Consider the following 21,639-nt stretch of genomic DNA (forward strand, 5'->3'; position numbering starts at 1 on the left):
TTTCTTACTAATAGATGTTTGAACTTGTAAAACAGATCTAATAACAACAATGGGCCATTCGTGCTACCCGACGAGATAACTATTGTGTGTTTTGGTGTGAAAGGCACATACTCTCTGAGTCTCCACTTGTAAGCTTCAAATGTTTCATTTTTTTTTTTTCCCAAGTTCTATGAATCCCTTTTGTCTTTTTGTACATGACTAAGAAGGAGAATTGCCCGGCTAAAATTCGATGATTAATAAATCTTTCTTCTATTTTGGGAACAGTTGCAATTGGTGGTTTAAATGCTTCAAGGTAAGTGAACCTTTTTGCATCCTACTCAAAGATCTCGGATTTCCATCAAAGCACCTTTCTTAGAATTAAGATCTGCTATATGATGCTTGATTGAAAGAAATGGAATTTTCTTGTTTGGCCCTGCACTGTAATGCTGGGGCTCAACTTTGGGTAGGCCTTAACACTTTATCAGGTTGGCCGCACTATTCTTGAATTAAAATTTTTGAAAATTATATATTCTCATGCATTCATATCTGCTGATCTGATTTGTGGACATGTATTTGATGGTTAAAAATGCACAAATATATATATATATATATATATATATATATATATATATATATATATATATATATATATATATATATCCTAAGATCCTATTTCATCAGCTAAGAACTGCAGAATGTGCATTGGGGACAATATTTTCCCCTCCTTATCACGTTTCCAAAGCTATTGGTGGGGACATTCACAATGCAGTGGATGTCGTTGAAACAACAGCTTATGTCACTAGAATGTTCTGCTCAGGTTAGAAATTCTGGATAAAATCTGGTCCCAATTGATCATGGGCATGGATAATGCAAATAGCTTATATTTCTAAAAAAATAGTGATCGATATTATCATGATTTCGTAGTTTCATAGTGCGCCAACCTTTTTCCCCTTTTCCGTCTTGCGCTTTTGTCACTGATGCACCCCCCAAGACAATGATTGAATTGGAAAGTCCAAGAAATTTCAACTAAACATTTTCGGTAATTTAGATAACAACCATTTATTTGGGGTTTCCATTTTGATCATGGCCAAAATCGAACATTTTTGGTAATTTAGATAACAGCCATTTTTTTGGGGTTTCCATTTTGATTATGGCCAAAATCAGTCTTTCTTTGTAATTTAAGTTCAACTCTTAGAAACCTACCAGTCAATTAGGAATTTCATCTAGTTGACCCAATTTATCCAGCCTTCAGTATGGAAATCCAAATGCTGATTTAAATAAAACAGGACGATCAGTTGAATTAGGGGACTGAAATACCTAGTTTATATCATATTCCAAGTTTTTTTTTCCATATTTCTTTCAGAATTCCTTTTTTTTTTTTTTTTTGCAATATTCTGCTCTTTAACTGTAGGTCTGGGTGCAGAGAGCTTTCAATTAATTGAATAGTTAGTGATCCCTGTTATCCTGTGGAAAATCATTGAGAATTGGATATTGACAGCACTTTATAATTATAGGCTTGCCTTTAGGGATCTTGATATGTTTGCGTGCATAATGGAAAATACCCTCATGTATTATTGAACATCTGTCCTTTGTATTATAAATTTAAGCATACATTTTCGCTGTTGGTGTTTATTGCAAATGATGTTATTATGTCATACTTTGTTTCTTTCTATACGTCTTGCAAGGTGAGTTTCAGACTGAAAACTCATACAAATTGCTTGGAGTATGTATCAATTTTTGTATGGACTTGTCTGAACGCTCAAACTTCTTTTCATTCCCTCATCAGCAATCCTGTTTCTCATCCATTTTGCAAACCACCACTTGCCTACTCCCACCCCAGTATCTGTTCCATCTCTCACTTGTGCGAAGTGAATGAATCGTTTTCGTAGAGATCTATTTTGTAGCCCTTATTGGAACTAGCCTTCTTTGTTGAATTGTACTCTTCTTAGATGGCGAAGCTTCAGTTTTTTCTTCTGTAGTAGTTTCATCATGCTATTACCTTTTTGCCTATAATAAACGAAGCTTTATTGTTCAAAGTTCTGTGATGCAAGTGGAATGGAATGATGAATTTCACCTGATAGATTTGAAAATTAATTTGTTGATTGTTACTTCTATTTCAAGATGGATTCTCAGCCAAAGGTTATTAAAGGTTTGATTCTCACAGAGGCTTGATTTTGAAGGCTTAATTAGAACTTCTATTCTAATTAACAGTTCTTTTTAACTTCTATTTATACATTACAAGCCAGAAAATGTTTGTTTATTTTGAAACTTCAACTAATTCGTGCTTTCTCTGCTGGATTTACAACTTGGGTTGGTCAAATCTGTTTCGATCTCTTTAACAAGGGCCTGTTTAGACATCTCTCGAAAGAAATTAGGATTTGTTTGGATTTTTTCAGGGGAATCAATGATACAAATCCACCTTATCATTTGGATTGGGTCACAAAACAGGAAACACATTGGGCAGGCTCCTGTTTTCTTGATTTTTCTGCTCCATAGCAGTTGCTTGCCTCTCGACATGCTATTGCTAATAAAACCATTATCCTGTGCAGACAACATATGGCTTGGTTTTGTAACAGACAATTGCAACATTTTTTAGCTGTGTTATGTCTGCTATTGGAGGAAACAGTGCTGGTCCTGGTCGGAATATTGTATTAGTATTGCAGTTTCTTTCTTCTGTTCATATTTTGAGATCATACCTTTTTGTCATGCAATATAGAAGGGAACTGATTTAAGGCATTTGCTTTTATAGGCAATGCTGTGGTTAATGTGTACATCAAGCACGAGAAGAAGTTTGCTTTTGTGGATATGAGAAATGTTGAAGAAGTGAGCAATGCAATGGCATTAGACAGGATAACGTTTGAGGTAACCGTGTTCGCTTATTATTATTATTATTTTAAAGGTACCTTGTTCTGTTAATTTCTAAACAAAGTATTTTCTGCAATTTGATTTTGGTGATAGGGAAGACGATCCATGTCCTGAACAAAAATGAGCATGCTCTTGATATGGCTGCAGCACTTCATCACCAATTAGGAGATACTGACAAGCCAAACAATGGCAATGCCTCAGTGAAGTAGAGAACTGATGTGTTACTTCTTGGTGATCGCTTTGGAGATCTAGGAATGTCTGATGGTTTGAACTATGAGAACCACATTGCTGTTGGATTCTTGTAAGTAAATCACTGCCTTTCTGTCATTTGTAGTTATAAATTGTCAGTTTTCCTTTTTCCTGTGAACTGTTTCTTGTAGATAAATGGTCTTAGTTGAATTTGTTGGGGTTATGTTTCAAAAGCTTGTTCCATCAGCAGAATTCCAACCAGAATACCATATGCTACCCTAAAATCAGTTAGAATATTTCACAGTTTCAGACGAAGTTGTAGATAACTAAACAAAAGAAGTCCTAGGAATTTTATGTTGATGGGAACAAAGCCTCAATTGCATTATTTTCCTTTTCGGAGTTCATTTTTCTTCATTTGTTTATTATCTCTTTGGACATCCAATTTAAAAGCCTTTACCATTAAATGATAGTTATGGCTGTTATAACAGTTAAATTTGAAGAAAATAAAACATAGAAAAGTCGGCAAAATCTACAATATCTGTTTTACATCAACCATTCCAATTTCTTCCATTAATGACCATTAATAAGATGGGTGTTTTTGAAGAAATGGCCGCTATAGCAGTTTCTACAACCATGCTTTTAACTTAAGCTACATTCGGATGTGCCGTTGATTTAAATTAAATTCCAACAAGTAAGATATCCAAAATTGGATTACTCCCACTTTATTTAGTGAATGATGTGTTCCAAGTTGCAATTGCATTTATTTTAAGTTGGACTTGAAACAAAGACAATTGCAGCAATGTTGAGAGAAAACTGCATCTATAATCAGAAAATTGTTGCGATTGTTTATTTCCACTCTGTTGCATCTTATTATCTTAGTTGAAGTTTGTATGTCAAACCTTATTGTAGTTTTGCTTTGAAGAAAACTATGCTTGCATTGCAGTGTTTTAGATTTTTCCTTTTCCTTTTTCGAAGTTGGATGTTGTATCTTGGATACCATTTCTCATTTTGGTTATTGGATTGGCATTATGAATGCAGATGGAAGGACAATCCAGTAATACAAGATTCGTGAATTCCCAATATGTTTGTTATCCTTGGGTTTTCATATTGCTTTATGGGAAGCTGTGCAGGCATTGAAATTAATTTACAAGATCCATGTTTGTAGTTTAAACTTTCTTGAAGAATTAGATTGTTTTGAGAGCTTATATAATCATCCCTAGCGATTTTTTGCTATTTTTTCACTTGATTTTACAATTGATGTGGTCTACTGTCATACAAGTTAACTAGATGGTACTTTTGCATGTATTGTTTTATCTGGGAATTTATAAGTCATAGAGAATCTAGGTGTGCGTGTGTATGTCATAGTCTATCTTTATCAGTAGAAAAAAAGTGGTAGATGGCTCTGTCCTTTTCTAGAGCCACTCCCTCTGAATGTTTTAGAGTCTGTGACTAGAACATATCTCTCAGGAAGATTGGAACTATGCCCAACAGTGGTGGCTTGCAACCAGCTTCTCCTTTGATGTCAGAGTCTATCTTCTTTTTTTTCTCCTGCTGTAAGTATCCATAAAATTACATGTCCTCTGAGATTTGGATGGTTATAAGCACAATTGAACTGGTATGCTCCACTATACATGGACTAAAAAAAAATACCTTCCTAGCACATTTGAAGTGCCAACTATTAGGTCCCTAATCAAACAGTTTGTGAAGAACCATGGCGTGTGCATTGAATAAACTTGAGTGAGATGTGTTCAAGAAGGTCCTGCACACATCTCACTTAACCATTGCCAAGATTCCGTTGACCTGATGTTCCAACAAGTGAAAAGCAGAGTTATTTCTGTTTTTGTTTTTGGGTTCAGTCACTTTCTCGGGTTGTAATAGGGAAGATAGCATGGGGAGTTGTGTTCATTTGACACATGGATAGTCACACACAAAATTATTGCTAATGGCGAGTTCTTCTTCTTTGCAGATGCTTTCAGACAACCGAACAAGCTATAGTTGTTCATCAGCCAAGCAAAAGTCATACCCAAATCTTGCGTTGTGACTTTGTATTATTTGTGGAACCTAATGTTGTGTAATAGTTTGATTGAGTTTGTTTTGATAACTTTAAATAGTAAACAAGTGAGATTGATTGTTTGATTGAGTTGTTAACTATTTTGTTGGTATTATGACTTTCATGATTGATTGTTTCATGAGTGGATTGAATGAATGGATTAGTAATTTAAATAAATATTTTAAAAAATTGAACATTTTTAGTCTCAATTTGTAACCGAGGCTTGGATTTAGCCTCGGTTGTTGAGAACCAAGGCTGAAATTCCCGTGGCTAAAGGCTTTAGCCTCAGTTGTTGAGAACCAAGGTTAAAAATAGGTTTAGCTTTAATTGGAGGCAACTAAGGCTAAAATTTGGATTTAGTCTCAATTGGAAACAATGGAGGCTAAAATTTTGATTTAGCCTCATTTCGAGAAAACTGAAGCTAAAATGGTCTTTTAGCCTCACTTGAAGAACCGAGGCTATAGAAGTCATTTTAGCCTCAGTTGCTAAAACTGAGGCTAAAGCCTTTAGCCACGGGGGTTTCAACCTCGGTTTGGATAACTGAGGCAAAATTGAGGCTAAAGGCTTTAGCCTCAGTTTTTAACCTTTTTAGCCTCAATTTTGAACCAAGGCTAAAGTCCCTTTTTCTTGTAGTGAAATATATTCTCATGCATTCATATCTACAGGCCAAGATACTAATCCTAACATGCATAATTTGATTTATATAGTATGTCGAGGCTACACATATCAACAAGGGTGTTGATATTCATAGGCAGCAAGTCATGGGCCACCCGGTCTTTGTCAAGGTTGGGAATGTCAGGATGATTACGAGGGCGAACCTCGTGACACAGGATGGTTAGAGTCAGGGCTTGATTTGTTCCTTTGTCATCTTGAATTTTGAATTTTGATTTGATGGGTGTCTTATTTTGAATCAGATCTGTTGTATATGTTCTTGTCTATACCGCAGGATCTTAATTTCATTGATCACACGAGCGACATCGGATGGAAGGAGTATGCAAATCTTTACTTATTATTATTATTTATTTCTTTCGAATTTGTTGGGCATTGAAATTGGATTTGTTTTTGGGTCCTGTAGATTTCAAAGGGTGAAGCCTATTATCATCGATCCAGGGCTCTATATGTCAAAGAAAGCAGATGTCTTCTGAATTACCCAGAGAAGGAGAGTCCCAACCGCATTCAAACTATTTACAGGTGTAGTGATCTTGCCATTGATTTGGATCTTATTTATCCTTCTCTTGAATTTTGAGGGTGAATTTGGAAGCTTAGTTGCAGTTGGTTGTGAAAATTCAGTTAAACATAGAGGAAAGGACTAAAATGGAGGTGTACTGTTTCAATACATTGTGATGGCCAGCCTTTAAATGCAATTCCATGTGGTTTAAGTTCGGCATGAAATAATCTGAATTGCTATTTGGGGCTGGATCTTCTTTGTGGATGGAAAGGGGTTATTCGGTCATTTCAATTTCATTGAATTGAATGATTTCAATTCAATTGAGCATCCAAATGCACTCTGGTGTGTGCGATTTATAGTATTACAGTCTTTCTTAAACATGGTCTCCATACTCAACTGGTTTACCAATCTTTAAAATAAAAAATAAATAAAAACCCTCAACTAGCTTACCCCATTTGCAACAAATGAGTAAATTGAGCAAACTGAAAGTGAATTCCACGCTCTTGTATTCGTCAGAATTTGCTTGTTGGTTTGGAGCTGCTAAGTCCTAACTAACAAGAAATTCTGACTGTTTCCAATTCGTGCACATAAGCACATTTGGTGGGATGTAGTTAGGCTTGGAAGATTCAAACAAGAAACATGTAACTGTGGACTAGATAAGTTGGATTCATGTTGAACAAATTGAAGTTGCAAAAAAAAAAAAAAAAGTAATAATGCCCTGAATTGAATGGACTTATTTTGCAAAGTGATATCAGCAAATTGAATTCTATAGGCATCCCATGAATAATTGTTGATTAATCCCATTCAAATCAATCATAAAACTAAAAATTATTAGCAATATTTCTATCAATATGATGTGTACGTGCTTTTGTTATTTGTGTTGTTAGAAATTTTGACTATTGAGTTTTGAGCAGTGGAATGTGTTTCAATCTAAATAGAACTAGTCACCAACAAATGGTCCTAGGGAATCTAAATAGAACTGATCACCAGCAATTCATGGTGAACCATGGACGTTATAAAGGTGTTAGATTGGCATCAATCGAGATTTATTTGGCCCATCAGCTAATTGCAGATCCGTCTTTTACAGTTTGACCACAGTCTTCTGGTAGCTTAGATTTGCAGCATGGGAGTTCTGAAAGTTAAAATATGAGAGATGTTAGACAAGGTTCAAGCCCAGGTTCAAAAGTCACTAGGGGAGAATGTGTAGCATGCACTTCCATACAACAAGAATTTTCTAACCTGACAGTGGTTTTTCCTCCTAGATGTCAGTTCTGCTCTTGCCTCTACTAGTCTATTTGTACAAAACATGCAGCTATAGTCCATGCCACTTGGATTTTTTGCTTCTTTTACCAATGCATTTTCTTTTGGCAACATGTATCCAATCACCAGTGTAGTATCTAACATGCATATGAATTTTTGGCTGGAAAATTTTCTTCCTGCAGCTTTGCATGCTGAGTAATCAACCTCAGTTCGAGCTCTCCAGTTAGGCAGCAATATAGCAGTTTGTCCTCCATGCTTGTAAGTTTTACCACTTTTTCAAGGAAGATTCAAAAACTAAGCATTCATAGATAAAATGAGCATGCCTAAAACATTTGTGTAACATCCATGTAGTCTTTGTGTGGCATGAGGCCCACCCCACCATTTGTGTGGCATCTAATTAACCTATCCAATAGGATTGCTCTATCAGAATTGGGGTTTTCATCTTTTGGTGATTTTTCAATTGGGTTATTTTTTCTTTTTGATTTGGATGCAGAGATTTCCAATAAAATCCTTTAAAAAAAAAAAAAAAAAATTGGTGTTTTAATACGATTTTGATCTTCTTCTTCTTATTGTTTTTTAAATTTTCGTTTTATATTTGGATGCAGGGATTCCTTGCGAAAGAAGTTCTTTTTCTCTTTTTTTCTTGTTCCTTCTTTTTTATTTGTTGACAGTCAACCCACTGATTGGGTTTTGCTTTTCATTGGTGGATTTTTTTTCCAATTGGATGATTCTGCTCTCTCCTCACACTTCAGATTATTGTTGGATTTGGATGTTTTAATGACCATGGATAAATGAGTCTACTTTTGGTTTCAGGTTTGTAGGAGATTGGTTTAAAGGCTTGTCTACGAAACTTAATGTAAGAACTTAAAACTTGACTCACCTAGAATGTTTGTTGAGTCAAGCTGAGTTTAGTGACTCTGATGAGTTCCAGAGGCATTGTCCGATCAGATGGCTTGGATTGTTCATCCACAGTGTCCCCAGTTGTGTATTTTCCATCCAACTTGAAAGGACCACACAAATATCAGCTTGATCCAAAACTTTTGTGGGCTCAATTATCACTATTTCCTGTTGGTGGTATACCAGATTTAGTTATTCTCATTTCACAGTTGTCACCTCATTTACTTGGATGTCACAAGACACCACAGTCTACACAGTTCTATTTCAATCCAAGAATATGGTTATAAAACTGATGCTTTTGCAATTATATGTGAACAGATGTAGTGGGTCTCTTGGAACATGTAGCTAATTTAAAAAGAAAAAGAAATAGAAAAACACAGAAAAAAAACCACGTTATTTTTTATTTTTATGACAAGTCATCGTTGTGGTCATGTATGAGAAAATTTTGCTGCCACTCCTTTTATTCTGATAAAATTTGGCACTTGTGAGCATAGTTAATTTGTTGTTAAAATTTCAATTATAGTATTTTGTAGTTTGTTTAGATGCTGATTTACTTGTCCTTATTGTCTCTTTGGATTCTCATTACACAGACATACACAACTTCTCTGCTGATTTTATTATTAACATGTTTTCTTTCTTGTGATCTAAAAGATATGCAGCGAGGAATACAATAGGCCCACGTGCACATTGTTAGGTGTTCAAGCAGAGTTATCAGTGATTGTTTCAGACATGACTATGGTATTTGTTCAGTTCCATCTAAATTTAGAATCCAGGAATCAGCTTTTTCCAAAAGAGAACTGCTGAAGTGATCATTTGCATGAGGAGAGATTGAGGAGGTTAATCGCCGTGTTGGCACTTGTGTGGGATCCGGGCCATGTTCGAGGTGGGGTTTGATGTAACATACATTGTTGCAAAATCTAGGCTGGTCGAGGGATCAGGTTGTCTTCATGTCTAAGTTGAATGTAAGTCTTGATTTCTAACTGTCTATGCCTTTTACGAATGCCCACCCAATGAGTGGATTGGTCTTATTATGAGGGCATGTTCGCAGTCAGCCACACTTTAAGAATGGCCATGATCTAGCACACTTGTGCCCAAGTTGGCACGTGTTGTGATTCACTTCTCTCTCCTCACAAGAATCATCATTGCAGACTCTTTCTGGAAAGGTTAAAGTGGAGAGATGGGCTAGTACCTCTGAAATACGGAACCGTTTTTGGATATCTCTAACATACTTATTTATGTTGACTGTACCAGATTCTGGGCATCGCACATGGGCTCAATCTTCTTTTTGGACTGGACCTGTTCATGTGTGTCTCTTTTCTCCAATTGATGTTGTGCTATTTCCACTATTTATCACCCTCTTGGTAAGATTGACTCTTCTATCTAGCACTGATGCCAAGTAGTTATATACGCATATCTTGATGGTTGTAACTGGTGCTTGATTTTTAGGACAAATGCAAGATGGAAAAGTTGTTTGGATATCTCTAAAAAAAATTGTATTTAGGATTTTGCTTCTTTGTAGTCAAGCTATCGGCACAGTCCTTGGTGATATGATCCAGATCACCACATTTGAAGCAACCTCTGCCTGTGTCCAGAGTACAAAATTTTTCTGAATGTTTCACTTAAAACTGATAGGTAACTCATATGTTCTTGAAGTCATACAAGAAGCTGCTACATGGTTTCTTCTTTGTGAAAATTTATTTAATTGAAACCACAATGTGTTCCTTATTTTTCCATATCTTTGATCATGTTAAAAGGGTTCTCCACTAATACAATTTTTAAATAAACTGCAATTGTGAAAACAATTTTAGTAATTATGTAATTTGTAGAATTTTCTCATGTCAGGTTATGCCTTTGTAATGCGACCTGAAAGCTTGCTGAAATCATATCAAGATTTTATCTTAAAGACAGGACCAGCTGCGGAACCTGTATACAAGGCTGTAAGGGATAGCTGTAGAGGTGGTCCTGTAGATGTTGCTGCTCTTTCTGTTTACTTAACAAAGAGAAGGTGTCCCAGCTCTGTCAACTTGATGGAATATCCTTCCATCATTCCAGGTTCTATAATTCATCCAGATACAATGTCATGTTTGGCTCACAATTCTACTGCAGCATCAACAACTTTCAGGAAAACATTTCCACTATATTTCTCATTAAAATTTGTACCATTTGTCGTGCTCCATCTACAAAAGGTATAAATGCCACATCTGTGCTTCAGTTTGTTGGTTCAGGAATTTGCATATTTTATTCTAACAAGAGACTGCTTTTTCCATCTACCCTCCAGATTTGAATATGTTTTTTGAAGAAACATGGGAAGATTTGCAGAATCTCTCATCTTTTTTTATTTGCATTCATTTGCATTTGCAATTCATGATGGAAAAAGCTCCCTTCACCTTGGAGATACATTTCCTAGCACCTTTTTGACAGTTTTTTCAGCAAAAGTTTAATGCGTTGTATCATTTTCAAACCATTGCATGGAAATTCATTTCCTAAAATTGTTGGCATAGGCTTTATTATTGATGCAGGCTTTTCTCATGTGCTTAAAATTATATAATGTGCTACTACAATTTTATTGGCTTTTGCTCGTAGTTGTACGGTTTTTGGGTTTAAAACCATTTTGAAATAAGAACAAATACCATTTCCAAAGACTAAAAATTGGGTTAGAAATTGAAAAATTGCGACGGTTTTCAACCGTCCCTAATTTTGTGCGATGCCCTACTACAGGACGGTTCACGGTTTTCAGCCATACCTATTTTTTTCGTGATTAGCCACGGTTTAGGAACGGTTTTCAACCGTTCCTAAAGAGAGATTTTGGTGTAGTGACCTTCCAATAAATTTCCACACATCAATAAGAGCCTGGGACCGTAATTAGGAATGTTTAATTTTAGATATATCTTGTATGTTATTTCTAGTTAATTTTAAAGTGCCTATCTCTCATCCATCATACTTTGTTAAGAGTATTAAACTAGGCCAAAGTTTAAACGGCCACAACTTCCACTTTGGAATATTTTTGAGGAATTACCCACCCACGATAGGATCCATCTGATGGGCCACACGTATTATGAGTTGTGTGGTGCAGCAAACTATATTAATGTTTTTGAGCGAGGGCCTAAAAAATTGCAATGGGTAAAAATACACTAGGCAAGGGGAAGAGGTCAACTCAAACATTTGTACTCGTTGCGTGATCAGCCAACGCCAATCATGACCAATGAGCTCCTTAATGTTTAAAAATTGTATTATGTTGTAATTTATTGTGTGACGCCGAGCTCGAGGTCGAACTCCTCCACGTCCCATGCATCGTACAATAAAATGAAGATGAGGGTCATCCCAAATTTCGTCTTATTTCTATCAAAGAAGGGAGCTCGGTCTTAGTGCTCGGATACGACGTCCAAAGGTATATTGGCAGGTCAGTGATCTGTTCAATGTTAAGGAAAAATTTGATCACGGCTTACTAGAGAATCCAAGTCGGCAAACTAATCATTGGGACGGCTATGTAGGCCACCTCGGATGCTCGACCTCGGCCTCCTAGTAAATGTTTCTTTTGATTCCGATCTCTCAGATCTTATTGAAGAAATATGTTCGAAATCTTTGCCGAAGATCTCAGAAGATAGCCACGGCACCAAGATCTTTGCCGAAGATCTCGGAAGGTAACCGCAATACGATCAGGATACGATTCCCTCTACAATATGCACTTAATAAGGAGATTATCATCTACACTACCAGACCTTTCAGCTATAAATAAGAGTATCTCCAATGGTGAAAGGTACGCACAAACCACACCAAAAAACTATACGTTCTACTAGACCTAACTTGCCTATCTGACTTTGGCATTAGAGGGTTTTCTACTACACTCGGGGTCTCCACCTTTGTCTTCTTCGTGAATAGACACTCAAACGTCCACTAGGGGTTAACTAGATTTCTGCATCAGCAACAATTAATGAGATAATACCGCAATGATCCACATACACATTAAAGTAGTCCGGCAAATAAACGGTTGGGATCTTCCAATCTGGAAGGTTTCCACATCCACCATCAGTCAACATGTTTAAGGTGCTTGCTTGTCAGTTTAGCCGTCCATTTGTGCCCGATATGGCTTATCTAATGAAGAGATCAACCTGATCCTGGAGATGAGACAATAAATCGGAGAATTATCAGCCTTCTTGATGGCATGCTTGCCAACGTGTGTGTGCAGTCTGTAAATTGTCTATTCTTGGGCTCTTTCATCTTGTCCGTTCATCAAAGAGGCCACTTGAATGCTATATAGGTGGCGAGGGACCAAAAAAAAAAAAAAAACAATGGTCCATAATCACGATTCATAGTACCAATGTAGCTCACCTTTGTATTCCCTAATTTTGGACCACTTAACACCCATATCATGGAGACGATGGTTTATGGGCTGGGCCACACACGAGCTTTCGGACCCCAGTCTATGTTGGTCAGGCATAGGCTTAACTTTAGATACCCCTTGCATAGAACACAATTGAGGGGTTGCATGATTAGGGGTAGCAGTGGGTCGAGTGGGCCGTCATGTCAACCGGCAGGGGCGCTTTTGAGGCAAGTTAAGGCCGAGATAAAAGAATAACGGTCTAGTCAGTGAGTCTTAATAGGCCAGGTTTAAGCCGGGCCTGGCCTGCACTTAAGGTCCCATAATGGATCTAGCACAACAAGCCCAAGCCCAACCCAGAAAATTTTGTCTGGTGTAGGCCCAAACCTACAAAGCCTGGCCCGAAAATCTTAGAATCCCTACTTCCCACTTAAATGTTTCCCCGATTGATGAAATAGGTCACACATGCACAGAGAAATAGAAAGGCTGGACGAACAAAATCAACAATATACATTCAAGATGCATAGGTTGCCTAACCAAAATATTTGAATAAAATATTAGCATACAAGACGTACGAACAAAGTTAGGTTAGGTCAACCTAAAATGACTTGAGCCCAGCCTAGCCCGATAATTGATCCATTCAGCCTAAAACATCCAACCCCAGTCCAAAGCCAGGTCAGACCATCTAGAAAGTCATAATAATTAATCATGGCGAGTTAGTCGACCGTGGGTGCGCTATTACATAAAGATTGATGTAATAGTATTGTCATCAAAGTTTGAATGGGGTAGTATTGTTAGAGTGGGAGGTTGCCTCATTTCAGCATATTATAATCGGTGCAATATACTGCCTGGCTCAGTTGTCTTAAGGAACCAAGAAGGTAAGGTCTTCTTACATTCACGAAGTGGAAGTCCCTGCTCTGAAAGAGAGACGGATGATACATGAAGGAGCTTATAAAATAATTAAGAATGCCTCATCTGTTGGAATATTTAGTTGAATTAAATAGACTACTAAAAATCGAGAACCAAAAAAGGAAAATAAATTTTGAGAAAGAAGAACTTATTGAATGAGTCGAGGTGTGACTGAGTCACTCGGCTTGAAATCGAATTTGCTCCCCTTGGACAGCGTCCCAAGTGCAACAGGTTCCCAGAGCAATCGACCTCCAGGATACAACGACTATGACCCGGTCCCAGCGGTGCACTCACTGTACACGGGCTCGAACCATTTGCAGTTTAATCCGAAAGTGCTGAGTTGACTCAGCGATGAACTCAGTAGAAAATTGCTTAAAACCGAATATCAGAGAGCGTTTTATAAGAGAAGAATTTTTCGTGTATTAAAACTGGAATCGATAGTTTTTATATAGACTCCGAAGTGGTGCATAAGCACCCTTTACAAAAGGTTAGGTCCGTTGGGTTTAAACCCAACAGGTGCGACCAACCGGAAGGGACGCATCTCTCTGGTTTAAAACGAAAAGGCGCAAGTGTGAGTACACTCTTACACATATAGTCCTGCGAGTACCCATACACACACCCACGCGAGTATACACACCCGCACCCACGCCCAGCCCAGCCCAGCCCGTCCCGTCCCGTTGCGTCGCGTCGCGCACGCGCACGCGCACACGGACACGGACACGGACTCGGACTCGGACTCGGACTCGGCTCGGCTCGGCACGGCACGGCTCGGCTCGGCGCGCGCGCGCGCGTGTGGTCATTGGCATAGATTAGAGCTATTGGCATAGCCCCCCCACAGGACCAAATTCACATGCCTCCTGAAAGGGGCTCAAGCCCTAAGCAAAAATACTATCTTATATACAAGATAGTTTACCTTTTCAAATCCGATGTGGGACAAAACCTACAACACAAAAATACTACAACTTTTCAAAATTGGAGGGAAATTACCAAAAATTTAAAAATTTAAATTTTAATGCTATTTTAAAATAAAATACAACAATCCCCCACATGTTTTAAAATAAACCTTTTCGGATTAAAGCGTAATAGTTGTGCAATGGTGCCGGTGTCATCATAGACTTGAACCGACATTAGAGTAAGCAAGACAGGTCTACAGGAATCAGGTGACACCATAGTCTTGAACCTGAATCCTTTTAATGTAGATCGCAAGTACATGCCACTCACACAACTCTTCCTCTGCAAGTGATTCTGCGGTTCGGTGCGTTTCGGCCATACACCATTACCTGGATTTCATGAGTGCTCTAGAGAATTCGCCTAGATTCTCATAGGAAGCGGCCTCCACCTCCACACCCATATAGGTGAATTCCATCAAGTGTATGCAGCAACTGTATACACCACCAAATATATGGCTATGGATTCATTAAGAGTTCTAACAACTCATCCTTCTGCGTTGCTGCTCGCACTGTACACCATAGAAGGGGCTCATACAACTCAGTACAATCGTCTACCTCGTGTCTTGTTGTTTACCCATTGAACCTATCTCATGGGATCTCCACTTGTATAGGTTGGGTTGCCGACACTGGCAGCTCATATATTAGGCTCAGCCCCATTCCCTTCGATGTATCATTGACTAACCTTTTAGATAGTCCTTTAGTCAGAGGATCTGCTAGATTCTTTTCTGACCTCACAAAGTTAATAGATATGACTTCATCACGCAACATATGTTTCACTATGTTGTGTCTGAGTCTAATATGCCTGCTCTTTCTATTATATATTTTACTCTTTGCTTTCGCTATAGCTGCTTGACAGTCACAATGAATAGATACGGCCGATACAGGCTTTGGCCACAATGGTATATCAGCTAAGAGATTTCTAAGCCACTCGGCTTCTGATCCAGCCTTTTCTAAGGCAATAAACTCGGATTCCATAGTAGACCGAGCGATACATGTCTGCTTGGTAGACTTCCAAGAGACTGCTCCTCCACCTAAAGTGAAGACATATCCACTCGTGGATTTTGTCTCATCTGAATCACTAATCCAGTTAGCATCACTGTATCCTTCTAATATAGCAGGAAAACCATTATAATGTAAACCATAGGCTATACTGCCTTTTAGGTATCTCAAAATCCTAGACAAAGCATTTCAATGCTCTTTTCCAGGGTTATGTGTATATTTACTTAGCCTTCCTACTGCAAAAGCTATGTCTGGTCTAGTACAGTTTGTTAGATACATAAGGCTACCAATTATTCTGGAATACTCCAATTGAGACATACTATTTTCTGTATTCTTCATGAGAGTCACACTATAATCATAAGGAGTATTGACAGGTAAACAGTCAAAATGGTTAAACTTTCTCAATATCTTCTCAATGTAATGAGATTGAGATAATATAATAACACCATTTTTTCTGGTTACTTCAATACCCAAGATTACACTAGCCTCTCCCAAGTCTTTCATATCAAACTTAGATGACAAGAATTTCTTAGTTGTATTAACTAATTTAATATTAGTTCCAAAAATAAGCATGTCATCAACATAAAGGCATATAATAACATAATCATTTCCAGAAATTTTACTATATACACATCTATCTACATCATTTATATGATAACCATTTGATTTTAAAACACCATCAAATTTTTCATGCCATTGTTTAGGAGCCTGTTTTAAACCATATAATGATTTAATTAGTCTACATACTTTATTTTCTTTTCCTGATATCTTATAACCCTCAGGTTGTTCCATATATATTTCTTCTTCTAAGTCTCCATTTAGGAAAGCTGTCTTTACGTCCATCTGGTGTACCACCAGTTTATATATGGAGGCTATTGCTATTAAGACCCTAATAGTTGTAATTCTAGTTACAGGAGAGTAAGTATCAAAGTAATCTATTCCTTCTTTTTGTTTAAAGCCTTTCGCTACCAACCTAGGCTTAAACTTATCAATAGTCCCATCTGGTTTTAGTTTATTTCTAAACACTCATTTACAACCTATTGGTTTATTTCCAGGTGGTAGGTCTACAATTTCTCAAGTGTTATTAGATATAATAGATTCTAACTCATCATTTATTGCTTCCTTCCAAAAGGTTGCATCTGGAGAGTTAATTGCTTCTATATAGGTTGCAGGATCATCTTCTACTAAGAAAGTGAAAAAATCATCTCCTAGGTTAGTTTCTCTTCTAACCCTAGTACTTTTTCTTGGTTGTATTTCTTCTACTACTTTCTCGTATGCATTTTTACTAGTAGATGCAATATTTGATTCATTGACTTCTTCTATTCTTATAGATTTAGATTTCATAGGGAATACGTTCTCAAAGAACTCTGCATTCCTAGCTTCTATAATTGTATTAGGATCTAGAATATTATCCTTAGTTTTTAAAACTAAAAACCTATAGGCCGCACTATTTTGTGCGTAACCTATAAATACACAGTCGGTCGTTTTAGGACCTAACTTTCTTTTCTTAATTTCAGGTAATCCTACTTTAGCAAGACACCCCCACACTTTAATATATTTATAACTAGGAACATGATTCTTCCATAGTTCATATGGTGTTTGTTCAGAATATTTAGAAGGAATCCTATTTAGAATATAACAAGCAGATAGAATTGCTTCTCCCCACATATTTGAGGGTAAGCCTGAACTATTTAACATAGCATTCATCATCTCTTTTAGAGTTCTATTCTTACGTTCTGCTATTCCATTCTGTTCTGGTGTATAAGGAGCTGTAGTTTCGTGAACTATTCCATTCTTTTCACATAATTCTCTAAATTGAGAAGATTCATATTCACCTCCTCTATCTGTTCTAAGTCTTTTAATTTTTATATTTAACTGATTTTCAACTTCAATTTTGTATTTAGAAAAAGCATTTAAAGCTTCATCTTTGTTCCTTAACAGATAGACTCTAGTAAACCTAGAGTAATCATCTACAAAAGTTATGTAATATCTTTTTCCACCTCTAGACATGTGATTTCTAAAATCACCTAAGTCACTGTGTATTAACTCTAATAGAACAGATGATCTTTCTATTTGTTTAAAGGGTTTTCTAATGAATTTTGATTCGACACATGTTTCACATTTGTCAAATTCTTCATTAGATATATTAGGTAATAAACCTAATCTTTTCATTTTTCTTCAAAGATGTTATATTCACATGACCTAATCTACTATGCCATAGATAACAAGGTTCAACGGTATAAACAAAACTGAATGTCTTCTTATTATTATCATTGGATACATTTATAATGAATAAGCCATCGCTACAGTACCCCTTACCAACAAAAGTTCCATTCTTAGTCATTACAAGCTTATCTGAATCAAATACTAACTTAACACCAACCTTATTGAGGAGTGAACCAGAGACCAAGTTTCTTCTAATGTCGGGCACATGTAGGACATCATTCAACATTAGAGTCTTTCCAGAAGTGAGTTTCAGAAGTACTTTCCCTTTCCCTACAACTGGAGACGTTCTAGCATTACCCATGAACACCTCTTCATCATCTCATGATACTTGGTAGGAGGTAAACATGCTACGATCCTTGCATACGTGCTTAGTTGCACCAGTGTCTAGTACCCACTCCAAGTTGTTTACAAGGAAGACTTCTGACACCACAGCTACTATCAAGTCAGACTCATTGCCTGTTTCTGTAAGATTAGCTTGCGGCTTATCTTTGTTTTTCTTAAGCCTGCAGGTTTTGACATGATGCCCAGGCCTTCCACAGTTGTAGCAGTTTCCCTTTTTCTTGAATTGATTGTTTGCATTCTTCTTTTTGAGCCTGCATTCATTTGCATAATGTCCAGGTTTGCCACAGTTATGACAGTTGCCCTTTTTCTTATTATTTGCCCGACTTGATTCCACAAGATTCGCCTTTGAATCTATCTCATTTTTATTTTCTTTTTGGTCTCTGATTCTATTGGTCTCCTCTATTCGTATGTGTACGATAATGGTTTCTAAAGAAATACCGTTCTTTTTATGTTTCATTCTATTCTTATATTCTTTCCAGGAGGGCGGTAACTTTTTTATTAGTGCTCCTGATAGAAACACTTCATCCAACTTAATTCCTTCTGTTGATAGTTCATGAACTAGACTTTGAAAATCATGAATCTGATTTGTGACAGGTATATCGTCTGTCATTTCATAATGAAGGAAATTGGCAATTGCATGTTTCTTAGCGCCTGCATCTTCTAATATGTATTTCTTTTCCAAAGCAGTCCATATGTCTTTGGCAGACACGTAAGAAGCATACACGTCATATAGTTCGTTTGATAAAGAGTTTAGAATATAATTTTTACAATTATTTTCATCTGTTACTTCAGTTTGATTTGCTGGATCTATAGTAAATGATTCAGATAAAATGTATGAAACTTTCAGGGTGGTCAGAGCGAACATTAGTTTCTGTTTCCACCGTTTAAATGATTGTCGAGCGAACGATTCGATTTTGGCTAACTCAGTAGAAGCATTTACTGTTACTGTAGCCATAGTCTATGTAATTCAACAATTTCGATTTCAAGATTGTTATAATATTTAGTTGAATTAAATAGACTATTAAAAATCGAGAACCAAAAAAGGAAAATAAATTTTGAGAAAGAAGAACTTATTGAATGAGTCGAGGCGTGACTGAGTCACTTGGCTTGAAATCGAATTTGCTCCCCTTGGACAGCGTCCCAAGTGCAACAGGTTCCCAGAGCAATCGACCTCCAGGATACAACGACTATGAACCGGTCCCAGCGGTGCACTCACTGTACACGGGCTCGAACCATTTGCAGTTTAATCCGAAAGTGCTGAGTTGACTCAGCGATGAACTCAGTAGAAAATTGCTGAAAACCGAATATCAGAGAGCGTTTTATAAGAGAAGAATTTTTCGTGTATTAAAACTGGAATCGGTAGTCTTTATATAGACTCCGAAGTGGTGCATAAGCACCCTTTACAAAAGGTTAGGTCTGTTGGGTTTAAACCCAACAGGTGCGACCAACCGGAAGGGACGCATCTCTCTGGTTTAAAACGAAAAGGCGCAAGTGCGAGTACACTCCCGCACATACAGTCCTGCGAGTACCCATACACACACCCACGCGAGTATACACACCCGCACCCGCGCCCACGCCCAGCCCAGCCCAGCCCGTCGCGTCGCGCACGCGGACACGGACTCGGACTCGGACTCGGCTCGGCTCGGCTCGGCTCGGCTTGCTCGGCACGCGCGCGCATGTGGTCATTGGCATAGATTAGAGCTATTGGCATAGCCCCCCCCACAGGACCAAATTCACATACCCCCTGAAAGGGGCTCAAGCCCTAAGCAAAAATACTATCTTATATACAAGATAGTTTACCTTTTCAAATCCGATGTGGGACAAAACCCACAACACAAAAATACTACAACATTTCAAAATTGGAGGGAAATTACCGAAAATTTGAAAATTCAAATTTTAATGCTATTTTAAAACAAAATACAACATCATCTGGCACATAAGTAGTTCAAACTAACTGTCCACGTCATGGATTTGAGTTTAGTTGTATTATGAACCAAACATCACCCTTTATTTTATTGTATTTTTATTTCTTTTAAAAGGAAGGTGTTTATTTTATTGTCTGACTATCCGATTCGGGGACATTTATTAGACGGTTCAAATGAAAAGTATCCAACGGTCTTGTCTCCGCAAAAAAAGTGTCCACAACGAAGAAATGAACCGTCATTTATTAGACGGTTCAAATGAAATAGGATTGCTGAAATAATATTCTCGTCCCTGTGACGGTTTAGTTTGAGTTGATGCGCGTTACGTATATGTTACGAGTGTGATTTCTGAGTACCTGCGTTTCAACCGTCATGTGTTGCCTGAGTACCTAAATTCCATTGAAATTACACCTTTTATGTAGTTACTTGCATCGAAATTGTTGCTAGGGGCTAATTCGTGGCACACGTGCTAACATAGCACGTCAGTGATAAATCCATATTGAAATAAAATGGGCTACAATCACTAGATCAAAGTCGAGCCGGTTAACTCAGGTGTTTCACATTCGAACGTACAATTTAGACATCTGGTAATCTTTTTTTCGGACGGTTCATTTCTTCGTTGCACATGCTACTTTCTCGGCAGGGAATAATATGACACTGCCCAATCTGGCACGTGCGCCACTAACCACCCTGGCACTTCTCTTTACATTTTTGTTTGTTGTTTTTTATGCTTGTCCTTCTTGATCATGCACGTGCAACCCACTGGATTAGTTGACCAGAATGGATCCTGGCCAGGCAATGTTTTAAGTGGGACCCACTTGATGTGCTGAGGAACAGGCAATGTTTTAAGTGGGACCCACTTGATGTGTTGAGGAACTAGGGAAGCGTTCATAGACAAATCAAGCAAAGTACACGCAATTGCACAATTAAGTCTAAACAAGAATAATTTGAATTAGATCAAGCAAAGTACACGCAATTGCACAATTATGTCCAAATAAAAATAATTTGAATTTTACCTGAAGAAAATTTGTGAAAAATAAAATAAAATCACTATACAAAACAATGAGTAACACACTATGAGAATAAAATTTACAAGAGATAGAGTCTCATTGATTTGAGTAAACCTCGATTCTAATTCACAAGCATTAGCTATGCTATTGAATCCTCGGGAATGAATTTAAAAAACCCTAATACACTTCTCTATACCAAATCCTGATTACATTTGACACACACACACACACACACACATATATATATATATATATATATATATATATATATAAAGCGTTACAACTTAAATAAGAAGTTACTTATGCAATTTTGTACACATTTTCGATGGGACCTTTGATGATATTGATAACCTATCGAGGATCTGTTGATGGCATCAAAGTCCATCAAAGGTATCAAGTAGCAATACAAATGTTTTAGCAACCAATGTAAAATTTTTGAATTTTTCTTATGAATTCGAGTATATATGTCAATAGCATCGAGTGGTCTATTACTTACACCCAGAGACCATGTTATTGACATATTTAAGACACCAACAAAATAAGGTAATGTAAAAC

General features: G+C 37.3%; 1 long non-coding RNA gene across 1 annotated transcript; it reads left to right on the forward strand.

Annotated features, from left to right (window-relative positions):
• Positions 1-2,546: 2,546 nt before the first annotated feature.
• Positions 2,547-3,119, forward strand: LOC131233105 (uncharacterized). Its single transcript, XR_009165093.1, has 3 exons — positions 2,547-2,616; positions 2,729-2,802; positions 2,938-3,119. It is a non-coding gene; the product is annotated as an uncharacterized LOC131233105 (long non-coding RNA).
• The last annotated feature ends 18,520 nt before the right edge of the window (positions 3,120-21,639 follow it).

This window comes from Magnolia sinica, chromosome 18 (assembly GCF_029962835.1).
Source record: "Magnolia sinica isolate HGM2019 chromosome 18, MsV1, whole genome shotgun sequence".
Classification (NCBI taxonomy): domain Eukaryota; kingdom Viridiplantae; phylum Streptophyta; class Magnoliopsida; order Magnoliales; family Magnoliaceae; genus Magnolia; species Magnolia sinica.